General features: G+C 33.9%; 1 long non-coding RNA gene across 1 annotated transcript; it reads right to left on the reverse strand.

Moving 5' to 3' along the window:
* Window positions 1-355: 355 nt before the first annotated feature.
* On the reverse strand, window positions 356-1860 carry LOC115890374. Its single transcript, XR_004051630.1, has 2 exons — window positions 1579-1860; window positions 356-1490 (listed from the first exon to the last, which is right to left on the reverse strand). It is a non-coding gene; the product is annotated as an uncharacterized LOC115890374 (long non-coding RNA).
* Between the last annotated feature and the right edge of the window lie 15970 nt (window positions 1861-17830).

Here is a 17830-nt window from a genome sequence, read left to right on the forward strand (position 1 = left end):
TATTATTAAAAGGAGGGTTCAATTCAGAATTTTTTCTAACCACCTTCATATTTCTCTAAAGTAATAAAAAGAAAGAGGAAACCACCATGTGTAAGGAGTGAAGCTTAACTGAAAAAGTTTCCTAATTCAAAAAAGTAAAAAGATCTGCCTATTAATCATGTTGAAAATCCAAACTTCAGAACCTAACTTTGAGGTAAGAATGAGAAATTCTTCGTGATATTACTAATGTGCCATTGATGTTACAGACAGTAAATTACTATGTTCACAAATTTGAAAATATTTGCATATGTCAGATTGTAAATTTATTATAAAAATTATTTAGATTTTTGACTAGCCGTCGCAAGACGCTTTTTCATTGAGGAATAATAAGAAATAATTTGAAAATTATTGTATTGTGGTTGATACTTTTGATTGTGTATATAAACCATTTAGAATAGTTTTTATGAATATGAATAAGCTCTTTAAATTAATATGTAGGTATATTGTAGCTAGGTATTTTTTTAGAATGCATTTTTTTTAAATTGTAATTTTTTGTGTTCTTGATATAATATGATGTTCCTGTTTTATTTTTTGGCATAGTACATATAGATATTTAATATCTAAGTGCTAAATTGTATATTAAATTTATATATTGTATATTTTATTTATTAAATTTAGTGGAATTAGTTAATAGAAACAAAAGTTGTAATGTATTAATATTGCTAAATAAATATTTATATGATGAAATAAGTCAGCGTATATACATATTCACAACTCTGTATTTTTGTGCTTTTGAAATAAACTGAGTACATTATTTATTCATTAATATTTTATTTACAAACCTACCTTATATTAATAAAGTGAATATCAATAGAAAAACCTTTACAATTATTAGGTGACATTGAATATAATATATCTTGAATTTAATTGTCTACGAAACAGTGACAATTTGCAAAACTTTGCTAATGACATTAAAACTTACAATTCAACGCTAGAAAAAACGCTATTGAACACAGGAAACGTTTCAGCTCAATATACCTACTCTCTAGTTTCAGCTATAAAAAGTTATGGAATAGATAACACCGATCAAAGGGTGCAATGGTAACGTTCGTCTTCAGTTTCCATTTATGATTAAGTTATTCCTGATAAAATACTCTTAATTTTCGTTATTCAATCTGTCAATCGCCATAAAACCACTACTAGTTCGAAAGATTTTAATGTTTATTAAAATGGTATCACACTAAACTGCATGTAAACATGTCAATTTCAAATGTTTTAATGAAAAACTATGAACCTTTAAACTGCATCAACAAAACTATTAATAAAACACTAACACAATCACACCATAAACTATTTCATTCGCATTTCTCATCAAGAAACAATTACTGTTTACATCAAATCAAAGGTTGAACTGGTGATAAATTTGTTGCTGGAACTTCTATCTTTTTTGTACAACAGTTCTAGGGAAGATTTATTTTAGCAGCTTATATGTTTCTTCGGTCGTGTATGCACTAAAAAGAACCACATAATAAAACATTTTTATAATATCAACTTAGGAAAAGGATATATTAAACCGGCATCTAATATAACCTAACTAACTTTTCAAACTCAAATTTAAGGTTTTGTATTCACAATTTTAGCCACGCACATTGCTCAATTAGAAAAACCACGTTTCTAAAAGCTAACTCTGGTAAAAATATGCCCAAATATTAACTTGGCTCTATAATTTATAACAAAATAGTTATTCTTGCCATAAGAAGCTGTGTATTTCTAGTATCCCAATCATCACAAGCGCCCCTAACGGCGATTTTCGAACTTCATTTAGATCTCAAAAACTGGGCCCATAATTTTTGCGTTCGATTCGCCTCCTCCTTTTAGACTCCATAGAATAGCCATTATACACCCCTAACACTTTCCACTTTGAAGAAGCAAAAATGTCATTTCGATTTTCGACTTTCAACATTCAAGTGTTTAAAACAACAAAAAGTTTGACAAAGGACAAGATTTTGAACATGTTTGTGTGTTTGCTGGTCATTAACGTGATTAACGTTTGCTGTGTTCTGATTAGACAAAAGAATTCTTGGACTATGACACTTTAGCGGCAGAACTAGACTTGTGGCGGCAAAAATGGAAGCAGCTACCTGCAGTCGACCGACCTAAAAACGCAATCGAAACGTCAGGTGTAACCAGTGTATATTTCCAAATATATACATTTTATTAATGATCTAGCAACTCTACCAGTGTCAACAGCTACACCAGAAAGGTCTTTTCAACCCCTATTGACGCAACCGCACATGCGGTATTCGGCGATTCTCCGATCGGGGCTTCGCCGATTTCTATGTGTGTGGATGAGGAAGTCGGAGTTCGGCGACTCGATCGGCGACGGGGCAACGCTCGTCTCTATGTTGTTGCTATCCAGAGCCCGCATGTGTGGATGGAAAGGGCGAGATCCGATCACGAGCGTTCGGTAGTTGACGAGCGCTCGAGTTCATAAATGCCACATATTGATTTGCGGCATAAGACGATTGAAGGACTTCCTACGTAACTCTGCAGGTCGGGGCGATTTGACGGGACATGCTTTTTAAGCGTACATAGAGAAATAAATATCGATATCGAAGGTAGTCAACCATTTTTCAGGGAAGAACCAGTTTATCCTTACAAGATTAATAATTTTTACCTGTTACTTTTTTAAAATTTATTTTCAATTAAAATTTGAGTGTATTGCCTGGAAACTTTTATTTAAATATTTAGTACACACTAAAGCACGGTATGTCGCTAGTGGTAAGGAAAAATAATTTTTAGAGGTTACTAGTTTTATTTGGTTGCCTGTGATATGCATATACAGGGTGTTTCCTAATTAATCTAAAACATAAAAAATCGTTAGAAAACGAATTAAGGCGGGCTCTTAATAAGTATATTTATTTTTTCTCGACAACAAATTTGATGAGCAAGAGAAACTCAAGATAAATTTTGTTGAAAAAGGATGGCCAGTCAAAGAAAAAAATGTTTTTTTAAGAGAAATAATGGTGTACCATTTATGTTAAGCAAAAAATCAATTTTTAAATTTTTAACACCCTGTAGATCAGAAGAAGTACTTTAGACCTAATGGTTATATAAAAATTGTTTAAGAACATGAGGGGAATCACACCATAATTTTTTAGACTAATTCAGAAAACACCCTGTATATTGTCAACTTGACAATGACTGCTGATAAATCAAAAAATACCTTTTCAGTGAAAAAAGCCTGATTTTTCACTTGGGAAAATTTTTGATTTTATTGAGATTTGGGCCTGCGTTTGCAAATAATCGTTTGTTTTTTTAATTTTCTATCTATCTAAATTTTAAATATCATAGTCAGAAATAGTTTTATTATTTATTAACTGTAAAAATGGTGTTTTTCTTGTTGTGTTGCATCTTGCAAAGAAACTAACAAAACTGCAAAAATCTACGTGTTTCCAAAGACGGTAAAAGTATGTATCTTAGATAAAAGAAAAAATATGGTATGCTTATTCGTGGTTTGATTTTTTTTTTTTTCGTTCGCTTTAAAGTCCTATAAATCTCGGTCTATTCATTAGACAGCCAGTCAACTTACGATCATTTATGAAACTCTGTAAAAATAAATAAAAATAAATTGTAAAAATATATATTCTTATGTTTTTAGTAAAAGTTACTCTGATATACTAATATCAGTGTAACTTTAAAAATAAATCCTTTAATTCAAATATAAACATAAAACATTTACAGCTTGAAAAGGCGAAAGGTGCTGGGTTAAACGTAGTCTCCACTAAGAACACGGAGGGGCCTTTGACCCAAAAATTTTATATTAAGTTTCATATCTATCTTAATAGTAGATTGTTTTCTAACATCTATGGTGTAGCCTAAAGCGATTTTTATTATGCTTTTTCCTAGCCGCTTTGTACCCCCCCCTCCTCAAGCCAAACCCCCCCCTCGAGAATTTGGTCTAGATAGATCTTTCAAAAAATACAGTTTTTTAGAAAATCAAAAGAAAACAAATGTATTATTTGAACTTCATGAGTTGTTTATATAAAAAAAACAATTAATAAATTAACGTAAATAGTTCAAATCTTAATCAAACGCTTTAAAAATAATATAACAAAAGCAACAGTGTATTGCTGTTTTTATTTCATTGCACTGCTACCTCGGGCTTGAACTATGTACAATAGCTCAGTATCCAAACATAACAAAGCTTAAGTGATACAGTCATTACAAGAACGTTTAAAGCCTATACTTATGGCTTGTGTTAATTAGATTAACGAGAAGTTCTTTCGAAAAAGGGCAAAAGCCGATTTAGTGTAAAATAAAACGTTCACCTTTGAATCAGATTTCTTTTACAAAAATAACAAACAATCATGGAAGACATGAGATATTATATTAGTTTAATCGTTATTGACTAAATTTGAATATTTAAGTTTAATTACTGTATTACTAGGTTTACGGAATAAAAATATTAAATACAGAGCCAGAGAGTTCTGATTAACACTAAGAAAAAAAAAAGTCTGAAATATACCAAGCTTATAGATTTATATTAGAACCTACATATTTATGATTAAAGTATCTAATTATTCTAATTGTAGTAATGAAAAATAAGTACTCTTAATAACAAAAAATTTATATGACTTCGCTCACATACACACTAACGTTCTTTCAGGAACTGTTAAAGATAAAATAATGATATGGCAAATTCCTGTATACGTAATTTATGAGATCCACCGACTTAAAACAATGAACACGACGTTCTGCGTTCGATAAGAACGTCCCGTCTTTTGTTTAAAACGAAATAAATAAATCCGGGCATTCTTAATGGAAAATCCGCACTTCATCTGACTCGACTTTGCCTTGTAATTATTCTTCTTTTCAGAGCGGTGGCGTTTACTTGCTTAGAGTAATCATTACTTCAGCACAGTCACTACTCGTTCCGTAATAAACATCTAAAATGAGAGGTTTCGCATTTTTAAAACTTATATAGTGTAAACGGAAATGGTTGAACGTGTATTAATCCTTTATAGGTTGATGGTCGATAAATCGACCATTTTAATTTAATAAACTAATCAGTCGTAAACTGTCAAAATTACAACGACAAGCATGCTTAGCGGTGACTGGTGCCTTTCATCACAAAACACATACACGAGAAGAAGTGCGAGCGCCTTGCTAAATATTGGAAAGTGAAATTGACGTTTAAATTTGACACTGTTGACAAGTCTACTGCTACTAGCGCCCCCAATTTCGCTTGTAGGAACTACGGACTAAATTGTCACGCATGGCGGGAAGTTTAAAAAAATAAAAAAATTTATTTCTTCATTTATTTTTAATTATGACATACACAAAAACACAAAAAATACACCATTTTTTAAAAATATGTTTAATATCAATATCAAATATACAACAGAAATTAATTTCACCACAATAAATTAATAAAATTAAAAGAATAATGTTACAAGTAGATCAAGAGACAAAATTAATTATAACAAAACTGAAAAAAATGGCGTCATAGATGGCTTAGAAATAAAAGATATATCATAATTTTGAAAGTAAAATTATATGGGAAATGTCTTCGATCATCATTTTTAAGCCAACTGGACGATTATTTCAAACATACAAGCTGAGTTCGTTCATAGTGCTCTGAGAAATCTAGATAAACAAAGAATAATAAATTAAAAGTATTCCAGGGGAAAAGAGAGGAAAAACCTGTATCGTCTCTGATATCTGTCAGGGTATTGTTGAAAGTGTCATCTTTTTGCTCGAAGTTTTCAGGTCGATCAAAAAGATGACATTTACAACAATACTTTGCTGTAACTTTCACAAATATCAGAGAGAGTACATACAGGTATTGCCTCTCTTTTCCTCTGGGATGCTTTATATCTGTTGTTCTTTGTTTATCTATATTTCTCAGAGCATAATGCCGAACACGACTACAGTATATAATAATTTCAATATCCGAAGTGGAAAGAAAAAAGATCACCTTTCTGTTTTGTACTATGGTCCCTTTCTTCCGATGGCTCATCTCGTTGATATTTAGGAAGGATAAATAGGAAGGAAAATATAAAATTCAATTTGATTTGATGATCCTTTTCTGTCACCTAAAATCAGGAGAACGACAATGAGCATGTTAAGATGAAAAAAAAATTATCAACACTTACCTACACGTTAGTCCGAGGAGTTTTATTAAAAACCTATATATTTGCCTAAATAATTTATGTATTAAATTTGCAAAGCAAAATGCAGCGTGTAAACAAAAGAAATAAAATGGCGACAAGTCAACGTCAACGACCCGACAAGGAGAAAAGTGGTGTTCGAATAACAAATTATGGGTCACCAAAAATTGTTTTTGTCTCCTTTCAACGCACACTTTAGAAAGAAAAAGAGATGAACTGGAATACTGAAAGAACGTCAAGGTTTTATCTGTCACTCTTGTCAATAATTTATCGGTAAGGAAGATTCCTAGTAAATCGCTTGTAGTCAAGTTTTCAACCATTGCCAGTTCTCCCATAAGAAGTGTCATCCACCTGCCTTTCATTCTACGCCGTCAAAAGCTGTGGAAACCCTACTCGACTTACCTCCTCTTCAAATTATTTTGGAGAGGGAGGCGAGATGGGCTACATATAGGTTTCTAAATATGGCACGAGAGAGCCAAGGAACAATCATGTTCATACAAAACCGACTAGTAGACGAACTACAATCGGATGAGATTCTGGGAATGGTCTCGGATCTCACACCACCAATCCAACTCTTGACGCGCACCTACAACGTCCTGTTTCCGAATAGGGACGAATGGGATAAGCCGAGAAACGGCTTATTATTTGCGGAAATGTGTTGGTACACGGACGGATCCTTCTTCTTTTAGAAGGCGTATCGCCTGTTTTGTTCCGGTCGGACGGATCCAAAAACGATCCAAAACGGACGGATCCAAAAACGATAAAGGATCTGGCGCAGGAATTTACTGCAGCAGTCCAAAGACTGAGATCTACCACAGTCTTGGAAAACACACCACTATTTTCCAAGCTGAGCTATATGCGATTGAAACCTGTGTGCAACTGCTGGTAGAACAGCAATACACCGGGAAAACAATAAGCATATTTTCGGATAGTCAAGCCGCGTTGAAAGCACTTGAGGCAACGAAAAGTACGTCCAGGACGATTCTTCATTGTAAGAAATTACTCAATATATTAAGAGATGGAAACAAAGTCTCGCTAATATGGATACCGGGACATGTCGGCCTAGAGGGAAATGAACGTGCTGATTCCCTCGCCAAAACTGGTGCAGGCCCGCCATTCGTGGGCCCAGAACCGACACTTAGCGTACCAAAAAATCTCGCAAGAGACAGGCTCTGTGAATGGGTTAGGGGTGTGACGTTTCGGGACTGGTATGACAGTCCCGGAATGGAATATGCCAAGACAATCCTAGCAGGTCCATCCAAACGTAGAACAGATGAACTCCTAAAGGCTGGTAGGAACGGAGCGCGTACGCTTACTGCAGTATACACGGGCCACTGCCGGCTGAGATCACACCTACAGAGGATGGGACTGGTGGAAGACGCCGAATGCCGACTCTGTATGGAAGATGACGAAACAATGAAGCACGTTATGTGTACCTGCCCCGCTGGGGGCAGGACCAGGTTTGAGGTGTTTGGCAAACCCACGCTAGACTTATCAGACCTAGAAGACATATCACCCTCGGACATAACTGCCTATGTTAAAAGGCTGGGTCTTGAGGGCGAACTTTAATGTTCTTTTTGTATTAAAGAGCTTGTAGAAACTGAGCCACAATAGGCCCTCGCGGCCTCAGTGGAGGGTCCCACGTGGGACTCACTCTTAGTAAAATACAAAATACAATCAGTCGTATGGAAGAGTATTATCGCCCAGTTTGTTTGCTATGCTATGCGCGCCTTGGCGTTGGCCATTTAATCAACCATATCTATACGTTGGCCGAATTAGCGCGAAAAGTTAAGCGGTTGAATATTCGACCAGTGGGCATTGGTGACAGTGAGTTTGTTGTGTATCATATAGGTAACAATCGTCGTTTAAGCATTTTCTATGCAAATTTCGCGTGATAAAGATTTAAAAATATAGAAACAAATATATTTGTGACGTTTATCTCTTTTTATTTAGTGCACCAAATTTACGGCTCTGATGATATTTTCTAAAATCGTTAACATATCCTTTATATTTTCGATTATTTCTCATAGGATGCTAGTTTCTCAAAAAACAAAATTTGATTTACTTGATATGGGCAAATTGAGCAGAGAGTTAACAGAGATAATCAAAAATGAACTTACTCTTAGATTATTACTTTTGGATTATTACCTATTATCTGTTTGCTTTTTAACAGTCTCTGGTTGAAAAATCGACCACCATGACCTTACTCCCTTATTTGTTAACTTTTTGAAAAATGTTATTAAGAAGATATATTCCAAATGAGGTGAAGTAATAGATCCTCCAAATGATCATGGAATTTAAATTTTGGAGTAAATAACAAGTCTATAGTTCGGAGTCTTTTTGTAAAATATAGAGAGGGTGAAGTGACTAAAGATTACTATTATTCTTTGAAAATGGTATTAGACAACGATGAATTATAAAATATAGATGATTGACTTCAAAAATATATAAACTAGCACAAAGGGCTATCTTCTTAATTAATCTGCAGTACGTCTGTTCGTTCTGTAACTTCCGTGAAAGGGGAAACGATATTCTCTCGATGTTTTTCGTAAAAAATTAGACGACGCGTCCCATTAATAGAAATTCGACAAATTTGCAAGTAGCCAATAAAATGAGTGGGCAGAGCGAGGCACAGTTCCAGCAGACGTACTTTATACTAATACCGTGCTGGCAACTGTTACTTTTGGGTAGGCATTTACATGTGTGGAAGTAAATCACATAGGGATCTTATTAAGTCGGAGTGAGAGAAATGCGACCGACCGACACGACGCGCGACGGTGTGCTGTTGCGGCGTTGCCGATACGCCTTTCCCTAGCAAGTAAAGTAAAATCACGATCGCAAACCGCTTATTTCTAAAAGACTTTTTTTTCAAGAGATAACTAGATAAAACCATTAGACATGTTTCTGAGCATCTGAAATGGAATTATAAGGATATCGTTAGGGTGTCATTTTTTTTTATAACGAGAAAACGTCAGTAATTGCGATAATTTAATAACTCAACTTTTTAACACATAACAGGCCATAACTCAAGAACCACTTTAGATATTGAAACTTTTTTTTATTTTCAAGATCGGATATTTTACAATATGTTTACATAAGAAAAATTCGATAAGGTTATTTTTTCAATTCAGAAATTGTAAACAATCCATCCATTTACTTTTAGAGCAGAGCAATTTTCAGCAATCGTGTAATTTTTTTATTGATAAAGATTTTCACATACTGTCTACATAGAAAATAGAGCAGAAATATTAACAAAGTTCAAATCAAAATTATTTCTAATAGATTTCGAGATATCGATTTTTGAATTCAGAGTTCTAATAATGCGACCACTATCGAATACCTACTCAATTCCACTTATTTTTACCAAAAATGCAAATGTTTCTAGCTTGCACTTAAAAAAATTCAAGCTATGGGGAAAATTACAACGACTCGTTGATAAATAAACAAATTAAGTATCACGAGACGTAATTAAATTGTGAAGCTGAACGCATGACGTACACCTTTCCCTAGAACTTTAAGTACTGACAGAGGTCTGCAACCAAACCAAAACGAATTGTAACGTTTTTAGTTCGTTGCATGTCTTTTTTATATATAATATATGATGTCTGGCCTATCATCACCGGATTCCCTCTCGTTCAGGCCGGATAGTTTATTTGACGCGTAATTTTTACGTTCCCTAGTCGCCAACCCTGTTATCGTTCGACACAACCCTGTTATATATAAAATCCTTAAGTGACTGACTCACTGATTAATCACGATCCTGCTCAAACCACTCAACGTAAGAAGCTCAATTTTGGCATACAGGTTGATTCTAAGCTGTAGAGGTTCGATAAGAAGGGATTTTTCGAAATTCCAGTTCCAAGAGGGTGAAACCACCCCTCAAATATTACAATATTTTTTATTTAAAAAACGGTCAAGTTCCCGAAAAAACGCTTAAACACGTATATTTTATTTTGTTTTTTTACATATTTTAAGTTTTAAGATTTTTAAAAAATGTATACAGGGTGTTTTGAAAATTCCGGTCATTGATTAATCACGATCCTGCTTAAAGCGCTTGACGTAAAAAGCTGATTTTTGCAAAAACGGATTGAGATTAGGGTGTAGAGGTTCGATAAGAAGGGATTTTTCGAAACTCGAATTCTAAGGGGGTGAAACCACCCCTCAAATATTAGAATATTTTTTATTAAAAAACCGGTTAGCTTTTCGGAAAAACTCTTAAAAACACGTATATCTTAATTTGTTGTTTTACATATTTTAAGATTTTTTTTTTAATTTATACAGGGTGTTAACATAAAATATGACCATTAAGTAATCACGATCCTGCTTAAACTGCTTGACGTTTAAAGCTGATTTTTGGTAAACGGATTGACTGTGGAGTGTAAAGATTCAATAAGGAGGGGTTTCTCGAATCTCAAGTTCTAAGAGGGTGAAAACACCCCTCAAGTATTACAATAATTGTTATTTAAAAAACGGTTAGTCTTTCGGGAAAACGCTTGGACACGCATAATTTATTTTGTTTTTTTACAAATTTTGAAATTTTTTAAAAAATCATACAGAGTGTTCCAAAAAGTTGCTTGATGTAAAAAGCTTATTTTTGGCAAACGGATTTTTCGAAAGTCAAACTCCAACGAGATGAAACTACCCCTCAAATATTACCAAGATATATAATAATATCGCCATATTATTTTTTCTCATGCTGACATAAATGTGAGAACATTTTATCCAGTTTGTATGTTAATGGAAATTCTTGCTTTGCTTTATCATCGCCATTACAAATGATTAATTCGACGCGAACGAAGTCGCGGGTACACGCTAGTCCCACATAAAACAATTCAAAACGAATCATCTTTACCTCTATTCATTTCAATCTATACCTTAGCACTCTTCTCCCCTGTTTTCTAACCTATCTTCACTGTTTCTTCTGAAATTAATTATCTCAACTCGACTGTATCCGTCCATCGACAGCCCCGACATATCGCCGTCATAAATTAAGCCTGATACAGGCGTGCGGCACACGGCAAAAACGAGATGCGCTAGTTAAGTTGTACACAGCGCCTCGCATCAGCAGAGCAGACCTTGCAGCGGTTATTTTTGTAACCCCGCGTGTAAACACGGGCCTAAACAGGCGAGCACGCGATCCCGGCCGACAGATCTGTCTTTTTTTGAGGGAGGTGAGGCGGGGAGAAACCTCACCTTTCTAAACAGGTAAAAGGGGAACCTTTGGAAATAAAAATTCAATATAAACATACCGGCGGGTAACGGCGGAAGATTTTGATTGATGGGTGTTTTTGTAAGGGCATGTGCTTAATTTTTTTGTATACAGGGTGATAACGAAAATTTTTGACTATTTGGAAAATCGAGATGGTATTTTAATTAAAAAAATACAGGGTGGCGCTGCTGAGGCTCCAAGGAGAACGACAGTTTGTATTGAAATGAAATTTTGTGAGCATATGTAGGTTAGTTCAGAGCACATTTTAAAAATATATAGAGAGTCCTACAGGGTGTCCCCAAAAAAAGTTACATATCAAAGTTTTGTTTTTTGTAATGGAACACCTTATATATTAATTGATTTTCCGATTCTGGAAGAAAAATTAAGGTGAGTTTTATAATAGAAGTATATGACTAAAATGTAAGGTTTTTGACATATTTATATATGTATATTATAAGAGCTACCTAAATAGGAATTTACCCGGTATAGCCTAATTAAATTAACTATTGTACTTTAAATCAAATTAAAACTAAATTCAAAAAGTTTTATACAGGGTAAGACAAAATTAATATTGAACATTCGTCATCTTTAAAAGCATGTTACTCTCTTATTTTAAATGGGACACCCAGTATATTATTCCGATATTCAATGGAGAATTCATGTCTCTTCAAAATACTATTAAGGTTGTCAGCCCCTCAAACAAAGATTTTCCTAGATATTTTCATTTACATGATTTGATCTGAGTAGATCTTTATTATTTGATAAAATCTAGGTGGCTGTGATATGTCTGACGTTACTTCAGCATAGTTGTCTAATTAGTCCAACTTTAACAACTAGTTATCATTTTGTGTCAGTTAAAACAAAAAAATTCTCAGAAATTTGCCGAAAACGCAAAATTATCGTACACCAGAGAGCAGTGTGTATTCACCAATGCTAAAAAATTAATGAAAATATGACTAATAATAAAAAGAATATAATTGTAACGTTTTTAGTTCGTTACATGTCTTTTTTATATATAATATATGATGTCTGGGCCTGGTCTGGCGTATCATCACCGGATTCGCTATCGTTCAGGCCGGATAATTTATTTAACGCGCTTGGTGTAATTTTTACGTTCTCTAGTCCACAACCCTGTTATCGTTTGACACAACCCTGTCATCGCTCTGTGGAGGGGCTGTCAACATCGCTTCTGTCAACTCTCTGTGCTGTGGAACTGTGGACTCACTTTTGCTTTTAGCGCTCTGTAGCCTAACCTAACTATCCCGGCTTTTAGAAATGGTGATTATTTAAATCTTGCTGTATAATCTAAATCAGCTGCTATTTCAAAGCAACAGGTAAAGATGAAATATTATCCTTTTAGATTCGATATTATTACTGCATATTTTTAGGGTAGAGTTTTGGATGTCCCAACCTAACTTGTATTTGTATTTTGCTGGCACGTTGGCGTCAATTTTCTTTTGTCCTCCAGAATGTCACATGGAAGAAAGGACAGGTTCTTTAATATTTAGTGTAGTATTAGTAGTAGTATTAGACCTTGTTTGATTTTAAACAAGAGTTTCGTATTTTTAGGGTCTTATGGATGGACTCTGTCCAAGGTTATAGTACTAGGTTATGGTCCGAGGTACGGGTAGTGTTTCCTGGTACCATTATCCTATGTACGGATGTCCTGTGGACGAGTGTCCCCAGTAGGAATGATTTTTCTCGCATATAAAGTGCCCCAGCGTGGATGTAGCTTGAGCCCCATGCTGCTTCGTCCCCATTTATAAGCTAGTTAGTAGTTACGGCTGTATCAATTCATGGTGTCCTCATTCTGGCCCCTTTTGTTGTATTGGATGGCCGAGTACAGAGATGCGAGACCACCTCACGCTGCTACTGTTTGAAGCAAGATTACATAAAGAACAGCTAAGTCTAGATTTAAGTTCTAGTTTTACATTTAACATCTAAAACATTTTCAGTCTTAAACAATAACGTACATCTTAAGTAATATCGTACAGACTATGTTTAGTGGTTAGATTGTTAAGAACATTCATGTCGATTTAATATTTAAAATATAATTTAGATCTTAGGTTTCATTGCATTACGTCTTGTAATGGTATTACTTTTATAGATATTATTATTGCACTATTTTAACAGATGAATAACCAAACATAGATTCTAGAATCTACGGGTTGCAACATCTTCGATTTAACATCATATAAAATATATCAAATTAATTAAAGTAATGCTACATTTCATATATTCTCTTAAACTTTACATGTCTTGTATTTTATCATAGTTGTTTTCATAGATATTTAGTACAACTCTTAACACCATTTTCTTTGACATATAACCACTATATATTTACTAGAACTCTACAATGTCATGTACCAGCAAAGAACATCATGAATGAATATAGTCATTAGTTTTAAGTAATAAACAACTGTGTTTTCTTTCTCTGTACAGCCTGGCGCCCAATATCTATATTTTTTTGTTTATTGTTATTGATTAGTTTTCTCTCTGGTGAAATACCTTATCCACGACTGCTCTCCGATGAAAAGCTGCCGTTCGCAGTGGTAATGTTTTATAAAAAACGCTACATAATACTTCAAACTTGACGAAAAAAATTGGCGCCGGAAGGCACGTATAGCCGCCCATACTAAAATATGTTAATAAAAAGTTGGTAGGTAGTTCTTTTAGTTTCAAAGTAAAGGAATTTTTCCAATTTTTTTTTATCTCAAAAACTGCGACTTTGTCTGATTTTGATGTTATTACAAATTTTGTTGCAAATATTATTTCTAATCTTAAATTTCAAACCGCGTTTCGCTAGCTACTGTAATTTGGGAGTTAATTCTTTAAAAATTTTAACCCCGTCCCATGCCCCCTTACCAAACCACCACCCCTACAAAAAACTAATGGCCAGATTCACGGGTACCACAGTATTTTTGTGTCAAATTTGGTTAAAACCGGTTTAGCGGTTTTTGAGTTATCGTGTTACAGACGGACAGACGAACAGACACCATGAAAATATTTTGTATTTAGGTCATTTATGACCCAAATAACTTATTTTAAGTGAAATTAAAAACACTTTTTTTTGTCGATCTTAATAGCCTACCATACTTGTTGGTATGGTCGACTAAAAAATTTAACAAAAGAATTGAATTCAATTTTCTACCCCAAAGTATTGAATCACATCGTCTGTATTAAACATATAAATTATAGGAAGTAATTATAATAAACCATCACAATTTTCCCATCCCAACCTCTTATTATATTAATCTTTTCTAACTTCGTCATCGCCTTACTTCATTAGTCCCCAACACGCCATCTATGTTAAATTACACGTTACAAATTACACATCGAATTAAAGCAATTACTACGTCATCGAGTCTTCTTCATCCTGCCTCATCGAAGAAAGCGCATTTTACGTAACGAATTTAATATCCCCCGTCAGTACCATGAAAGTACCACGAAATGGAGAGAGAAGGAAGTACTTGGGAACCGAATAGTGACGTCTCGGGTACGGCCCATCTCCATTATTGTTATTAGCCGTAACGCTTTACATAATGTGGGTTAGGTTTTTTAAAGCGCGGCGATGGGACTAGTATTATACAGGGTGATTTCTGTCTAAACCTTAGAGAAGACCGTGTATGGTGTCAAAATAGTGGAGTGCTTTAAGCCCTTATGAGATACAATACCTCGGAATTCATTTACTGTGAACGAATTTTTATAAAACTTTTTGCATTGTATTGTTAATAAGATATATTACAAAGTTTACCGATTTAAATTCGTTGCTTTCTCTTTAGTATTTAAATAAACACACATACAAATGCATACATACAAGATGGCTCCGTTTTCCGGAAAAGCTATGTATCAGGATGTCTATTTGACATTTTCACTCCAAACCTTTTACAAAATATATGTTTAATAGTAGTTCACATTTCAAAAATATTTTTATAGATATACAGGGTGAGTCAAATATATATCATTTATTTATTCGAGTTTAGTGAATTTGCTATAAAATTCTGGTTCCAAAAATACCTTAATACCATTAGACGAGGAAAGAGAGGGGACAGGTAACACGGCAGCCGAAAGTGAGGCAAGTTGTCACCACTAGAAATTCTCCAATGGCGTAGCATCAGAAATTAGCTTGTACCTAGACGGTACAAAATATTTATTAAAACGTAAACTAATATATCGTTCATTTTTGAGTAATGCATATACAATTTTGTATTTTATAGTCTCACCTTTATAATATTAGAATATCTAAGTCGATAATGCAAAATTTATTTAACAGTCACAGTGGACTGATTATCAAGACAATTATTTATTTATTAACGTGTGTATAATGTATAATTAAATAAAAAATAATGTAATAACATATATCTTAAACGTGTATATACATATACAGTGCGTCTGTCCGTTCTGTAGCTACGGGGTATCCGTGAGAGGGAAAACGATAATCTCTCGATGTTTTTCGTAAAAAATTGGAGGACGCGTCCCATCAACAACATCAATAAAAATACGACAAATTTGCAAGTAGCCAATAAAATGAGTGGGCGGAGCGATTTGCGGTGACGTACTCGTCAAGTCGACGTATAAAATATATTGCTGTTTATTTAAATGTTTTTTGTCCACATTCCTTTCATAGACACAGATCCAGCAGACGCACTTTATACTGTATGATCGAAAAAAACGACGTCTTGTTTGTTTGGAAATGCCAAATTTCACAAATGAATATTAAAAATTACATTATTCATTGAATATTGAATCCGTAAGCAGGGGCGTAGATAGGTGTATGCTATGGGGGTGGTACTATGATTAAGTCGCAAAAAAAATCACCGTCGGAATTTTACTTTAGTACTGTCCCCCAGTACCCCCCCCCCCTTATCTACGCCCTTGTCCGTAAGCAAGTGTGAAGAGAATTGGCTAGATTCATTATTATACCGTGTAATCGAAAAAAAAAAAACGACTCACAGTTGGCTTGTAAATTACGATCGATGACATTCCCCATATAATTCTACATATAAAATGACATAAAAACTATACAAAACGACATCGAAAAAAGACGGCGTCAGCGATGGCTATGAAATGGAGATCGCTGTCATTTTATATGTAAAATTATATGGGGAATGTCGTCGATCGTCATTTACAAGCCAACTGGACGTCGTTTTTTTTTTCGACTATACGGTATAATAATGAATCTAGCCATTACCCTTCACACTTGCGTACGGATTCAATGAATAATGTAATTTTTAATATTTGTTACCTTCAATCATAAGAATATCCTATTTTTAAGAACATCCGAATTTATTCACACAAAAATAAAACAATTCTAGAAGCTTTGTGTTATTTTATTTATTTTTAAATTTTTATTAATTACTCACTGAAACTATTATTATACACTTAAATTAGCAAATTTTTTTAAAGAATATTTAAAAAAATATATGTATGTAGTAACAAGTAGCCCACCACAAGTTTGTCCACCCCCAACAAATCTTGGCAGGTAAATTTAAGTTTTATATAACTATACATATAGATTTTTTATCACTAGAATTTTTCATTTTTTATAGTTTACAATTATTTTACATATTTGATAACAATACTTTATACATTTTTTTACATGTAAAATATATAAAAAAATGTTTATTGCAGAAATTGTATTTCTCTGATTATAATTCCCTACGCCACTGGTGAAATCCGGTCTGAGTAGCAATATTTATAGTTTCAAACATTAATTATAATACAGGATATTGAAAATACTACTTGGAATTATTAAAAATAGTTTGGTTTGGATGTGGTACAAGACATATTAAAAGCATTTTACATATTTTTACTGCTATAATGAAAAAAATGTACATTTTATGACCACATAACAAAAGTTGTGTATCGATTTTTACTTGTGAAATGTAATTCCAGCCACTTTTTTCTCGCTTCGGCCTTTGCAGCCATACTCTGAACATCTCACCATACTAAACAACACAGTTTGTAAATTTAAAACAAAACAGTTGTCACAAAAAACATAAAAATTCGCTCGGTGTTACCTCGAAATCTTGTCACCAAAGTATGGCTGATCGAATTTTGGCCTCACTATCCGATCACGGGAGAATATGCGTGTTACCCGTCCCCTCTCTTTCCTTGTCTAAGTTAATATCATAGAGTATATTAAATGGTTTTTGAATTATGACCACGTCCATACGGACGTCAATATAGACGTCCAGGAACCTTCGTATGAGAACTTATCGAACTAATCGAGACGATCGACAAAAATGTGATTTCTTCCCTCCTATATGCTCCAAATACTCCAACGATTAAGACAACTTTAGCTAACAGGAATTTTTTGTCATCGGCATCGGCAAACATCAGGAGGGGCTAATTCCTAGCCCCCCGTTACTTGCGCCACTGTTCGTTATGTTCCTTGTTTGAGATTATTCTATTATTATTTTAGTACGAAAAAATATTAATATTTCACTGTTTTTCTACCAGTTATCCC

This window comes from Sitophilus oryzae, unplaced genomic scaffold (genome assembly GCF_002938485.1).
Source record: "Sitophilus oryzae breed Bouriz unplaced genomic scaffold, Soryzae_2.0 scaffold_863_pilon_pilon, whole genome shotgun sequence".
Lineage (NCBI taxonomy): Eukaryota > Metazoa > Arthropoda > Insecta > Coleoptera > Curculionidae > Sitophilus > Sitophilus oryzae.